An 11,273-nucleotide genomic window follows, 5' to 3' on the forward strand; every position below is an offset into this window, starting at 1 on the left:
TGGGTCTTATCAGACCCTCTATTTACAACTCAATCCAGTAATTGCTCTGCTCTCAAAAGTCCTGCTGAAGCCAAGGGGAAAATGCACACAGACCAGACTCAAGGACCCTAGCAGGAGACATCACTGGGGACAGTAAGTTCAAAGCAGTTGCAAAACCTGCCTCAACAAATACCATCTCAGGAAAATAGCTAAAAACAAAGACTTGCCATGCTAACAAGAAGGTGAAAGCAATACTGTGTTCCTGTGAGAGAGTTTAGAATTAAGTATATTTTTTGTCAATAAGGAAAAAAAGTTTTACTGTTTGTGAAATGGTGAATCAGATCATCTCAAGTACCTCAACGGTAGCACCAACATTTTGAGAAATTCAAATAGGAACACGGTATTAACAGTGTTTCGTGCCATAGAGCACATTTCCAGACACTATCTCAGTCATCTGCATGAATAACACATTGAAGGAGAAATGTCTCTCAAACAGGAAAAAACTCAACACACCCACATTAAGTTGAGTCATCAGAGAGAAATCTTTAACCGCTCAGGCATTTTAAGTGGCTGAAAATGACATCAGATTCCCAAAATAATCAGTCAAGATTGATTTATGAAACTTCATTGATACAAGCTTAATGATATCTAGGTTTATGTTAATTGACTTTTAAAGAAAAAACTCTATGTTTTTAAGTTAATGATGGTTTTCTCTAACATACTAGAGACAAAGTACAATAAAGAGGGTCATCTTAAAAATTTAAAATCAGGCCGGGTGCAGTGGCTCACACCTGTAATCCCAGCAGTCTGGGAGGCTGAGGCGGGCAGGTCACATGAGGTCAGGAGTTTGAGACCATCCTGGCCAACATGGTGAAACCCTGTCTCTACTAAACATACAAAAATTAGCTGGGCATGGTGGCCCGTACGTGTAATCCCAGCTACTCAGGAGGCTGAGGCAGGAGAATCACTTGAACCCAGGAGGAGGAGGTTGCAGTGAGCCGAGATCGCACCACTACACTCCAGCCTGGGGGACAGAGTGAGACCCTATCTAAAAAAAAAAAAAAAAAAAAAAAAAAAAAAAAAAAAAAAAAAAAAAAAAAAAAGTTAAAATCATGAATTAAAAAATGTAAAACAACGAAATGACGGGGGTTTTTGGACACCCACAAAGGAAACGACTGTGCTCAGCGATAGCTGCCATTTTAGAAAATCCAGTAAGCAGTCCAAATGGAGAAAAGCATAGATGTTCAGGATGCTATTTTTAAGGGTGACTTTTCTTTCCTCCATCTCTGATATTAACATTCGAACAAGACAAAAGGGGATTGGAGGAGCTGTGTGACCACCTGGCTGCCATGAGACATAGTTGAATCCTCAGTTATTGTTGACAACTAGACGGCCTTTGTGGGAGCAGGGCAGGCAGCTGATGGTGGTCCCAGAGGGACCCTGAGCTCGCACAGGAGTTCCTGGGGCAGATCCTGCCATCCGCCCAGGCTGTGACGATGGCCGCGAACACCCCTCGTACTGACAAAGTAGAAAGAAGAAGTAAAACAGGGGAATTCTTCCCTCAAATTCCCTTTTGAAAATAGGGTATATTCGATAAAGGAAATGCATATGTAAATGTGTTATTAGAGGTCTTGTGTCCCTTAATTTAAAATTCGAAACCTCATTTTGATTATTTGCAAGAATTTTTTTTCTAATTCCAGACTTTGCTTTTATAGCAAATATAACAGGGATTGGCTTGCTGGGCTTGGTAAACTTTAGCATTAGTTAAACATTTTGCTAATCCCTCTGCATGTCAGTTGGAAAGGTTGATCCTTTCTAGATGGGTCTTTGGTCCCAGCGCATGCTCTCTTGCGCTCGGAGCCTTCTGCAAAGACTTTGCCGCCCCGGTACACCTCATTAGGACCAGCTTCCTAAGGTTTAGTGAGGCTAAACGCTTCCCCAGTGCCCCATCCATACTGCTGCAACCTGTTTGTTTTGTTTCTCACCTCAGGATCAGCTCGCCTGTGCCTTCCAACGTGACAATTAGCTAATTTAATAAATCTAATTTAGGCTAATGTGCTGCTGAGACAGACTCATAGGAGGGGCCATACCATTGCCTCTGGGTTTTTTGTTTTTCTCCTAGGATCTTCTTTTCCTCACAAAATCTGAATTTTAATAATACATTCTAGAGGAAATGGGCTCACTTCTATTTCTGAAATGGCAAATAAATTTCATTTTTTGAGCCAGCTTTGATTGGCTGAGATGGCGATGGCGTGGATTCTGAAGTCTAGTCTAGGTGTTTTGGGAAAGGGTTTTATGATTGATTAGTGACGTCACCATAGATCGAGGAATGGATACCATATATAGGTTAACCTTGTTCTGTTTAATAGAGCTGAGGCTAATGGTAAGTAGCTGCCCAGTGTATTAGCACGTTAGCTCACAATTCTACTAATTTTAGGGTACTCACAGTTTTAACACTTCATATATACACACACACACACACAGATATATGTATATATAATATAAAGTATTATACTGTAGTACTTTATAATATACAAATATTATATATAGTATATAAAGTATTCTATACATTTCTATACATGATAAAGGTTTATAGTTCTGTAGTTCTCTATATATTATATAGTGAGTACTTTACTCACAGAGAAAGATGATGTCCTTCATTCAAATGAAAATATAAATTTAGACAAAATTTGACTTCTACTGGTCAGCTTCAGAGTGTTCCATGAATGATATCCATGTCGATTGCAGAAGCTGATGCAACAGACCCTGTCTGAGCCCCAAAGCTTTTCTTCCCAGAGGAGTTTCTTTCAGTTCCAGGTTGGTCCCTAGAAGTCCTTGATTTGATGACTTCAGCATCAGAGGAGAAAGGGAGGCCTGAATTAGTAAGCAGTGCTCAGGGAACAAGGGGCAAGTGTAGGAAAGAAAAACATTTTGGAATTAGAATAAGTGTTCAGTGAATCTAAAGTAATGTGACTGATATTCTTCTGTGACTGGAAGCTCCCCTCTGATGGCAGTTGCAATGTGCATTGAACAAAGGTAACATAAATTCATAAGGCAAGGGCCTCTCAAGAGAACTCGTTTGGAAAAGGACACTTATTCGATTGTTCTAAGCTTTACTGCATCTGCTAGGAGAAACACACCAGTGTTAGTGTAGCCATAAATTGAATCCTTACACATTATTTTGAAAAACACAGGAAAAAACTCCAAAACTTCGTTTTAGGGGCAGAAGCAGCCTGGTATAAGCCAAAGTCTTGGGCTCAAGACTGAGATTGGAAGACTTGGGATGCAGTTTCGGAATTAAACACACCCATTTGTCTCTTTGAATGCCCACCATTCATTCAAGGGGAAAAGTGAAGAATTGTGATATTATGGACAAGTAAATTGATGGCATGGGTTTTTTGTTTTTGTTTTGTTTTGTTTTGAGAGGCTGAAGTGACTAAAATATCATGAAAGTGCAAGGTGAAATGGGCTCTGAAAAAATGAAATGATGGATACTTACTACAGGAAAATTTACAAAAAAAAGATTCAAACAAAACAGATATTTTTTGGGCCTGTCATGAAAAAAATTACTGAAGTGCTTCTATATTTCCTTACAGTTATTCCCAATATTCCTTCCATCTAATGACGTTCCTCCAAATTTCATGATCCTTGTGACAATCCTCCCCAGACTATGGTGAGAGACCCAGAGCTACAGCAGTTTTCATTGTGGTTATTCTGACATTGACCTGAAGGGAGCAAGAATGTTGCTCAGGTGGTAAGAAGTTGCGAAAGAAAACTTTACAACGGTCCAAAAAGTGTTATATCCACCACATATTGCAGGGTATGGTCCATAAAATGTGAGTTTCTTTCTCTTTTGTTTCTCTAGACTTCAGTAAAGCTTTAACTTCTAGGATGCTTTGAGGCCATGCCTGATATCCATGGTAGGTCAGATAATTCCTCCATTCTTTACATCCATTCCTTTGGTACAGGATGTGTGGTCTTCTAATAATGTAATATTCCTATACTCCATAATTATATTACTATTTTATTGCTGTTTTTAACCTTCTAATATTTTTCACTAAACATAAAATAGGAATTATGAAAAGGTATTAATTTCATAAATCATAATACCTTGCTGTATAAAACACAATATTTATCCCACTAAAGGTATCAGAAAATAAGGGAGAGAATATTTCAAAATAGAATTGGATATCAGGACTTTACCCAGGAACATAATCCATATTAATCCTATTTTTTCTTTGAAAATCAGAGTTAAATTACTTTAACTTATAGCACTTTTATAGCACATCTATTGTAATTATTTAGTTGTAAATCAAATTTCTGTATATATTGGAATATGTATAATTATATATGTAACATATATGAAAAAATAAAATATTATTCAAATGTATCTGACAGTTTCTCTGAATCACATATCTATTTCCGATTGTCAGTTTTTAATATATTTTCATGTAGAGACTTGTATGTACATATGTATATATGTATGCATGCAGGTGGCCTATTAAGCTTAATGTGACTGTTTTCTTTTTCAGAATAAAATTCAATTTAGTAGTCCTAAACTGAAGAGAAGAGCAAAGTAATGCTTCATTACACTTGTATAAATAGCTGTATTTTATCAAGACTAAAATATTTTTGAGGGGTGGGGCCAAGATGGCGGACTAGAAGTTACAGCATTTGGAGGCTCTCATCGAAAAAAGCCACAATAAGTGTGTGAATATTTCACTGGCAACCAAGGTATCCAGGTTCACTCATCAAAACTGACTAGAAAGCTGGCGTGACCCACCGAGAGAAGGAACAGCAGTGTGGTGTGGCGGCCCAGCTGAGAGCCACATGGGAAAGGGGAACCCCCTCCCGCCAGCTACGGGAGGCAGTGAGTGCGCCCATACGCAGCTGGGGGAAATGTGCTTTTTCCACGAAACTGTGTAATCCACGGATAGAAGATCCTACTCGTGAACCCAGGCCACCGGGGCCTAGCATCCCAACCCCAGAACCTGCAGATTTTTGCAGCCTCTCAGCAGGAATCTGGTTAAGCCTACCGAACTCCCAGGGGGAGGGGCAACCAGCACCAGCTGTGGCTGCCTGCTGTCTAAGCCATTTAAGCTCCTTGCGGGAGGGGCAGCAGCCAGCAATGGGGCTCCTAACACCTAAGCTCCTTGGGCAGGGGAAGGGCAGCACCCATTTCTATAGCTCCAGGCTGCACTTTTCCCCTGCTGGAGCCAGGGAGGCTGGACGGCTTGGTCCCAGGACTTGTCCCCACAGCCCAACACACTGGCTGTGGCAGTCTGCTGCCAGACTGCATCTTCAGGTCTAACCCTGACCCATCCTTCCTCAGTGAGCAGGGCTTATCTGCAGGCTCTCCAGTAACTCCAGCCAGAGGCTCAGAGACAGAATTCGGATCTCCCAGGACCTGAGGCCCACGAGGAAGGGGTGGCAGCAGTCTCTGCAGACCAGGAGAGCCTCCTGCTAGTTCTGAGGAATCTGTGCAGCCCTGACAAGTGGATTTCCCCCCAGTGAAACACACTCTCTCCACCAAGGGACAAAGTGCTTCATTAAACAGGTCCTGATCCCCATGCCACCCACCTGGATGAGACCCTCCAATAGGGGTGGTCAGACACCCTATACAGGAGCAATCCTACTGGCATCAGGTGGGTGCCCCTTGAGGTCAGAGGTCCCAGAAGAAGGAGCAGGCACCCATCTTCGCTATTCTCCAGCCTCTTTGAGTGACATCTCCATGCACGGGAGCAAATCAGATGAATAGGGCCTGAAGTGAACCCCAGGAAACCGCAGCAGCCCTACAGAAGAGGGTCCTGACTATTGAAAGAAAAACAAACAAGCAGAAAGCAGTAACAACAGCATCATCAACAACAATAACAAAAAGGTCCCCACATAAACCCCATCCAAGGGTCAGCAGCCTCAAAGGCTGAAACTAGACAAACTCGCAAAGATGAGAAAGAATTAATGAAAAAATGCTAAAAACCCAAAAGGCCAGAGTGCCCCTTCTCTTCCAAATGGTCCTAACATCTCTCCATCAAGGGCACAGAACTGGAGGATCAGATGGATGAATTGACAGAAGTAGGCTTCAGAAGATGGGTAATAAAACCTATGATGAGCTAACGGAACATGTTCTAACCCAGTGCAAAGAAGCTAAGCACCTTGATAAAAGGTTAGAGGAATTGATAGAATGAGAGGAACATAAACGACTTGATGGAGCTGAAAAACACAGCATGAGAACTTCAGGAAGCATATACAAGTATCAATAGTCGAATAGACAAAGCAGAAGAAAGGATATCAGAGTTTGAAGACCAGCTTCCTGAAATAAGACATGCAGAGAAGAATAGAGAAGAAAGAAAGACATGGAATGAGCAGAGCCTCCAAGAAATGTGGGACATCATAAAAAGACCGAACCTATGATTGATTAGAGTACCAGAAGGAGATGGGGAGAATTGAAACAGGCTGGAAAACACACTATAGGATATTATCCAGGAGAACTTCCCCAGCCTAACAAGACAGGAAAATTCAGGAAATTTTGCAAATTCAGGAAAACAGAGAACACCATTAAGATACTCCATGAGAAGATCAACCCCAAGACACATAATCATCAGATTCTCCAAGATTGAAATGAAGGAAAAACTGTTAAGGGCAGCCAAAGAGAAACACCAGGTCACTTACAAAGGGAAGCCCATCAGACTAACAGCAGACCTCTCAGCAGAAACTCTACAAACCAGAAGACATTGGGGGCCAATATTCAACATTCTGAAAGAAAATAATTTTTAACCCAGAATTTCATATCCAGCCAAACTAAGCTTCATAAGCAAAGGAGAAATAAAACATTTCCAGGCAAGCAAATGCTGAGAGATTTTGTTACCATGAGGCCTGGCCTGCAAGAGCTCCTGAAAGAAGCACTAAATATGGAAAGGAAAAACCAGTAGCAGTCACTGCAAAAACACACCACAATATAAAGACCAATGACACTACGAAGAAACTGTATCAACTAGTGTGCAAAATAACCAAACACCATCATGATGATAGGATCAAATTCACACATAACAATACTAACCTTAAATGTAAATGGGCTAAATGCCCCAATTAAAAGATACAGACTGGCAAATTGGGTAAGATGTCAAGACCCATTGGTGTGCTGTATCCAGGAGACCCCTCTTACATGCAAAGACACATACAGGCTTAACATAAAGGGATGGAGGAAAATTTACCACGCAAATGGAAAACAAAATAAAGCAGGGGTTGCAATCCTAGTCTCTGAATAAACAGACTCTGAACAAACAAAGATCAAAAAAGACAAAGAAAAGCATTATGTAATGGTAAAGGGATCAATGAAACAAAAGAGCTAACTATCCTAAATATATATGCACCCAATACAGGAACACCCAGATTCATAAAACAGGTTCTTAGAGACATACAAAGAGACTTAGACTCCCACACAATAATAGTGGGAGACTTTAACATCCAACTGTTAGTATTAGATCAGCAAGACAGAAAATTAACAAGGATATTCAAGACTTGAACTCAGCTCTGGATCAAGTGACCTAGTAGATGTCTACATAACTCTCTACTCCAAAACAACAGAATATACATTCTTCTCAGGGTCACATGGTACTTATTCCAAAATCAACCACATAATTGGAAGTAGACACTCCTCAGCAAATGCAAAAGAACAGAAATAATAACAAAGAGTCTCCCAGACCACAGTACGATCAAATTAAAACTCAGGATTAAGAAACTCACTCAAAACCACACAATTTCATGGAATTGAACAACCTGCTCCTGAATGACTCCTGGGTAAATGATCAAATTAAGGCAGACATCAAGAAGTTCTTTGAAACCAATGAGAACAAAGAGACAATGTACCAGAATCTCAGGGACACAGTTACAGCAGTGTTAAGAGGGAAATTTATAGCACTAAATGCCCACAGCAGAAAGCTAGAAGAATCTCAAATCGACACTGTAACATCACAATTAAAAGAGCTAGAGAGGCAAGAGTAAACTAATCCAAAAGCTAGCAGAAGATAGGAAATAACTAAGATCAAAGAAGAATTGAAGGAGATAGAAACACGAAAAAACCTTTAAAAAATTAATGCACCCATGAGCTGTTTTTTTTTGGAAAAATTTAACAAAATAGATTGCTAGCTAGACTAATAAAGAAGAAAAGAGAGAAGAATCAAATAGACATAATAAGAAATGATAAAGGGGATATCACCACTGATGCCACAGAAATACAAACTACCATCAGAGAATACTATAAACACCTCTAGGCAAATAAACTAGGAAATCTAGAAGAAATGTATAAATTCCTGGATGCATACACCCTACCAAGACTAAGCCTGGAAGAAGGTGAATCCCTGAAGAGACCAATAACAAGCTCTGAAATTGAGGCAGTAATTAATCGCCTACCAACCAAGAAAAGCCCAGGACCAGACAGATTCACAGCTGAATTCCACCAGAAAATACAAAAAGGAGCTGGTACCATTTCTTGTGAAACTATTCCAAAAAATTGAAAAGGAGGGAGTCAATAAACAGGTATTGATGAAACATGTCTCAAAATATAAAAGCTATTTATGACAAACTCACAGCCAATATTATATTGAATGGGCAAAAGCTGGAAGCATTCCCTTTGAAAACTGTACAAGATAAGGATGCCTTTTCTCACCACTCCTATTCAACATAGTCTTGGAAGTACTGGCCAGGACAATCAGGCAAGAGAAGAAATAAAGGGTATTCAAATAGGAAAAGAGGAAGTCAAGTTGCCTCTGTTGGCAGGCTACATGATTTTATATTTAGAAAACTCCATTGTCTCAGCCCAATAACTTCTTGAACTGATAAGCAACTTCAGCAAAGTCTCAGGATACAAAACCAATGTGCAAAAATCACAAGCATTGCTTTACACCACCAATAGGCAAGCAAAGAGCCAAACCATGAATGAACTCCCATTCACAACCGCTACAAAGAGAACAAAACACCTAGGAATACAGCTAACAAGGGATGTGAAGGACCTCTTCAAGGAGAACTGCAAACCACTGCTCAAGGAAGTCAGAGAGGAAACAAATATATGGAAAAACATTCCATCCTCAGGGATAGGAAGTATCAATAACCTGAAAATGGCCCTACTGCCCAAAGTAATTTATAGATTCAATGCTGTTCTCATCAAACTACCATTGACATTCTTCAAGGAATTAGAAAGAACTATTTTAAATTTCATATGGAATCAAAGAAGAACCTGTATAGCCAAGTCAATCCTAAGCAAAAAGAGCAAAGCTGGAGACATCACGCTACCTGACTTCAAACCATACTACAAGGCTACAGTAGCCAAAACAGACATATAGACCAAAGGAGCAAAACAGAGACCTCAGAAATAACACCACACATCTACAACCATCTGATCTTTGACAAACCTGACAAAAACAAGCAATGGAGAAAGGATCTCCCATTCAGTAAATGGTGCTGGGAAAACTGGCTAGCCATATGCAAAAAGCTGAAACTGGACCCCTTCTTTACACCTTATACAAAAATTAATGCAAGATGAATTAAAGACGTAAATATAAAACGCAAAACCATAAAAATCATAGAAGAAAACTTAGACAATACCATTCAGGACATAGGCATGGGCAAAGACTTCATGACAAAAATGCCAAAAGCAATGGCAACAAAAGTCAAAATTGACAAATGGGATTTAATTAAATTAAAGAGCTTCAGCACAGCAAAATAATCTGTCACCAGAGTGAACAGGCAACCTACAGAATGGGAGAAAATTTTTGTTATCTACCCATCTGACAAAGGTCTAACAACCAGAATTTACAAGGAACTTAAACATATTTACAAGAAAAAAAAAAAAACCCCATCAAGAAGGGGGCAAAGGATATGAACAGACACTTCCCAAAAGAAGACATTTACATGGCCAACAAACATGAGAAAAAGCTCAACATCAGTGATCATCAGAGAAGTGCAAATCAAAACCACAATGGGATACCATCTCATGCCAGTCAGAATGGCAATTATTAAAAAGTTAGGAAATAATAGATGTTGGTGACGCTGTGGAGAAATAGGAATGCTTTTACACTGTTGGTGGAGATGTAAATTAGTTCAACCATTGTGGAAGGGGAAGGCAGTATGGCAATTCCTCGAGGATTTAGAACCAGAAATACCATTTGATCTAGCATTCCCCTTACTGGGTATATACCCAAGGGAATATAAATCATTCTACTATAAAGACACATGCACACGTATGTTAATTACAGCACTATTTGCAATATCAAAGACATGGAACTAACCCAAATGCCTATCAATGATAGGCTAAAGAAAATGGGGTACACCCACAGTATACACCATGAAATACTATGCAGCCATAAAAAGGAATGAGATCATGTCCTTTGAGGGAACATGGATGAAGCTGGAAGCCATCATCCTCAGCAAACTAGCATAGGAACAGAAAACCAAACACTGCATGTTTTCACTCATAAGTGGGAGTTGAACACTGAGAATACATGGACACACAAAGGGGAACAATACACACCAGGGCTTGTTGGAGGGTTGGGGGTGAGGCGAGGGAACTTAAAGGACAGGTCAATAGGTGCAGCAAACCACTATGGCACATATATACCTGTGTAATAAGCCTGCACGTTCTGTACATGTATCCTGTTTTTTTTTTTTTATAGAAGAAATAAAAAAATACTTTTAACATAAGCCAACTACAGTATAGTTACAGATCCAATGTTCTTCATATCTCTTTGCTTACAAAAATGAATGTTTTTCCCCACTGGCATTAAGACAGTGAGAATAAGAAAACAAGTTAAGTCTTGAAAGGCCTGATGATTTATTATTTTTCTTTTAGTATTCCTGAATGAATTAGCTAAATAAAATTATATATTGACAATATTTATTGGAACATGAAACTTATACACAGGGAAATATTTTTCAAATTCAAAGAACTATAAGACTAAAAGTTTTTTTAAGAGAATTCCATATAGCAAGAAAAGAGTGTAGGCTGGTAAATCTAATCCTTGCTTTATAAAAAGTTGGAGGCTTTGACATGTGTAGTGACTGGTAAACATTAGTGAGACATAATTTCCCTTGTCAGTGTCATAATGTTGACAACCTGAAACTCACAATGTGTAAATAATAAGAAAACAAAGTCAATATCATGTCAGTTTTGCATATAGCAGTCATGCATCTACTTGCAAATAAATTTAAAAATCAAATAATTATGGGAAAACCTACAATTTTACTTTTATTTAAAATAATTATTTAAAAATTATTTAAATTTTATTTAAAATACCTCATAA

At 39.2% G+C, this 11,273-nt stretch overlaps 1 long non-coding RNA gene across 1 annotated transcript in view; it reads left to right on the forward strand.

The window, feature by feature from the left end:
• LOC108516754 (uncharacterized) overlaps window positions 1-11,273 on the forward strand; it is a 111,781-nt gene that overhangs the window by 71,281 nt on the left and 29,227 nt on the right. The window contains exon 3 of the long non-coding RNA XR_001881926.1: window positions 3,576-3,733. This is a non-coding gene — a long non-coding RNA (uncharacterized LOC108516754). The remainder of the gene's footprint in view (window positions 1-3,575; window positions 3,734-11,273) is intronic.

Source organism: Rhinopithecus bieti, unplaced genomic scaffold (assembly GCF_001698545.2).
Source record: "Rhinopithecus bieti isolate Rb0 unplaced genomic scaffold, ASM169854v2 scaffold_38004, whole genome shotgun sequence".
Classification (NCBI taxonomy): Eukaryota; Metazoa; Chordata; class Mammalia; order Primates; family Cercopithecidae; genus Rhinopithecus; species Rhinopithecus bieti.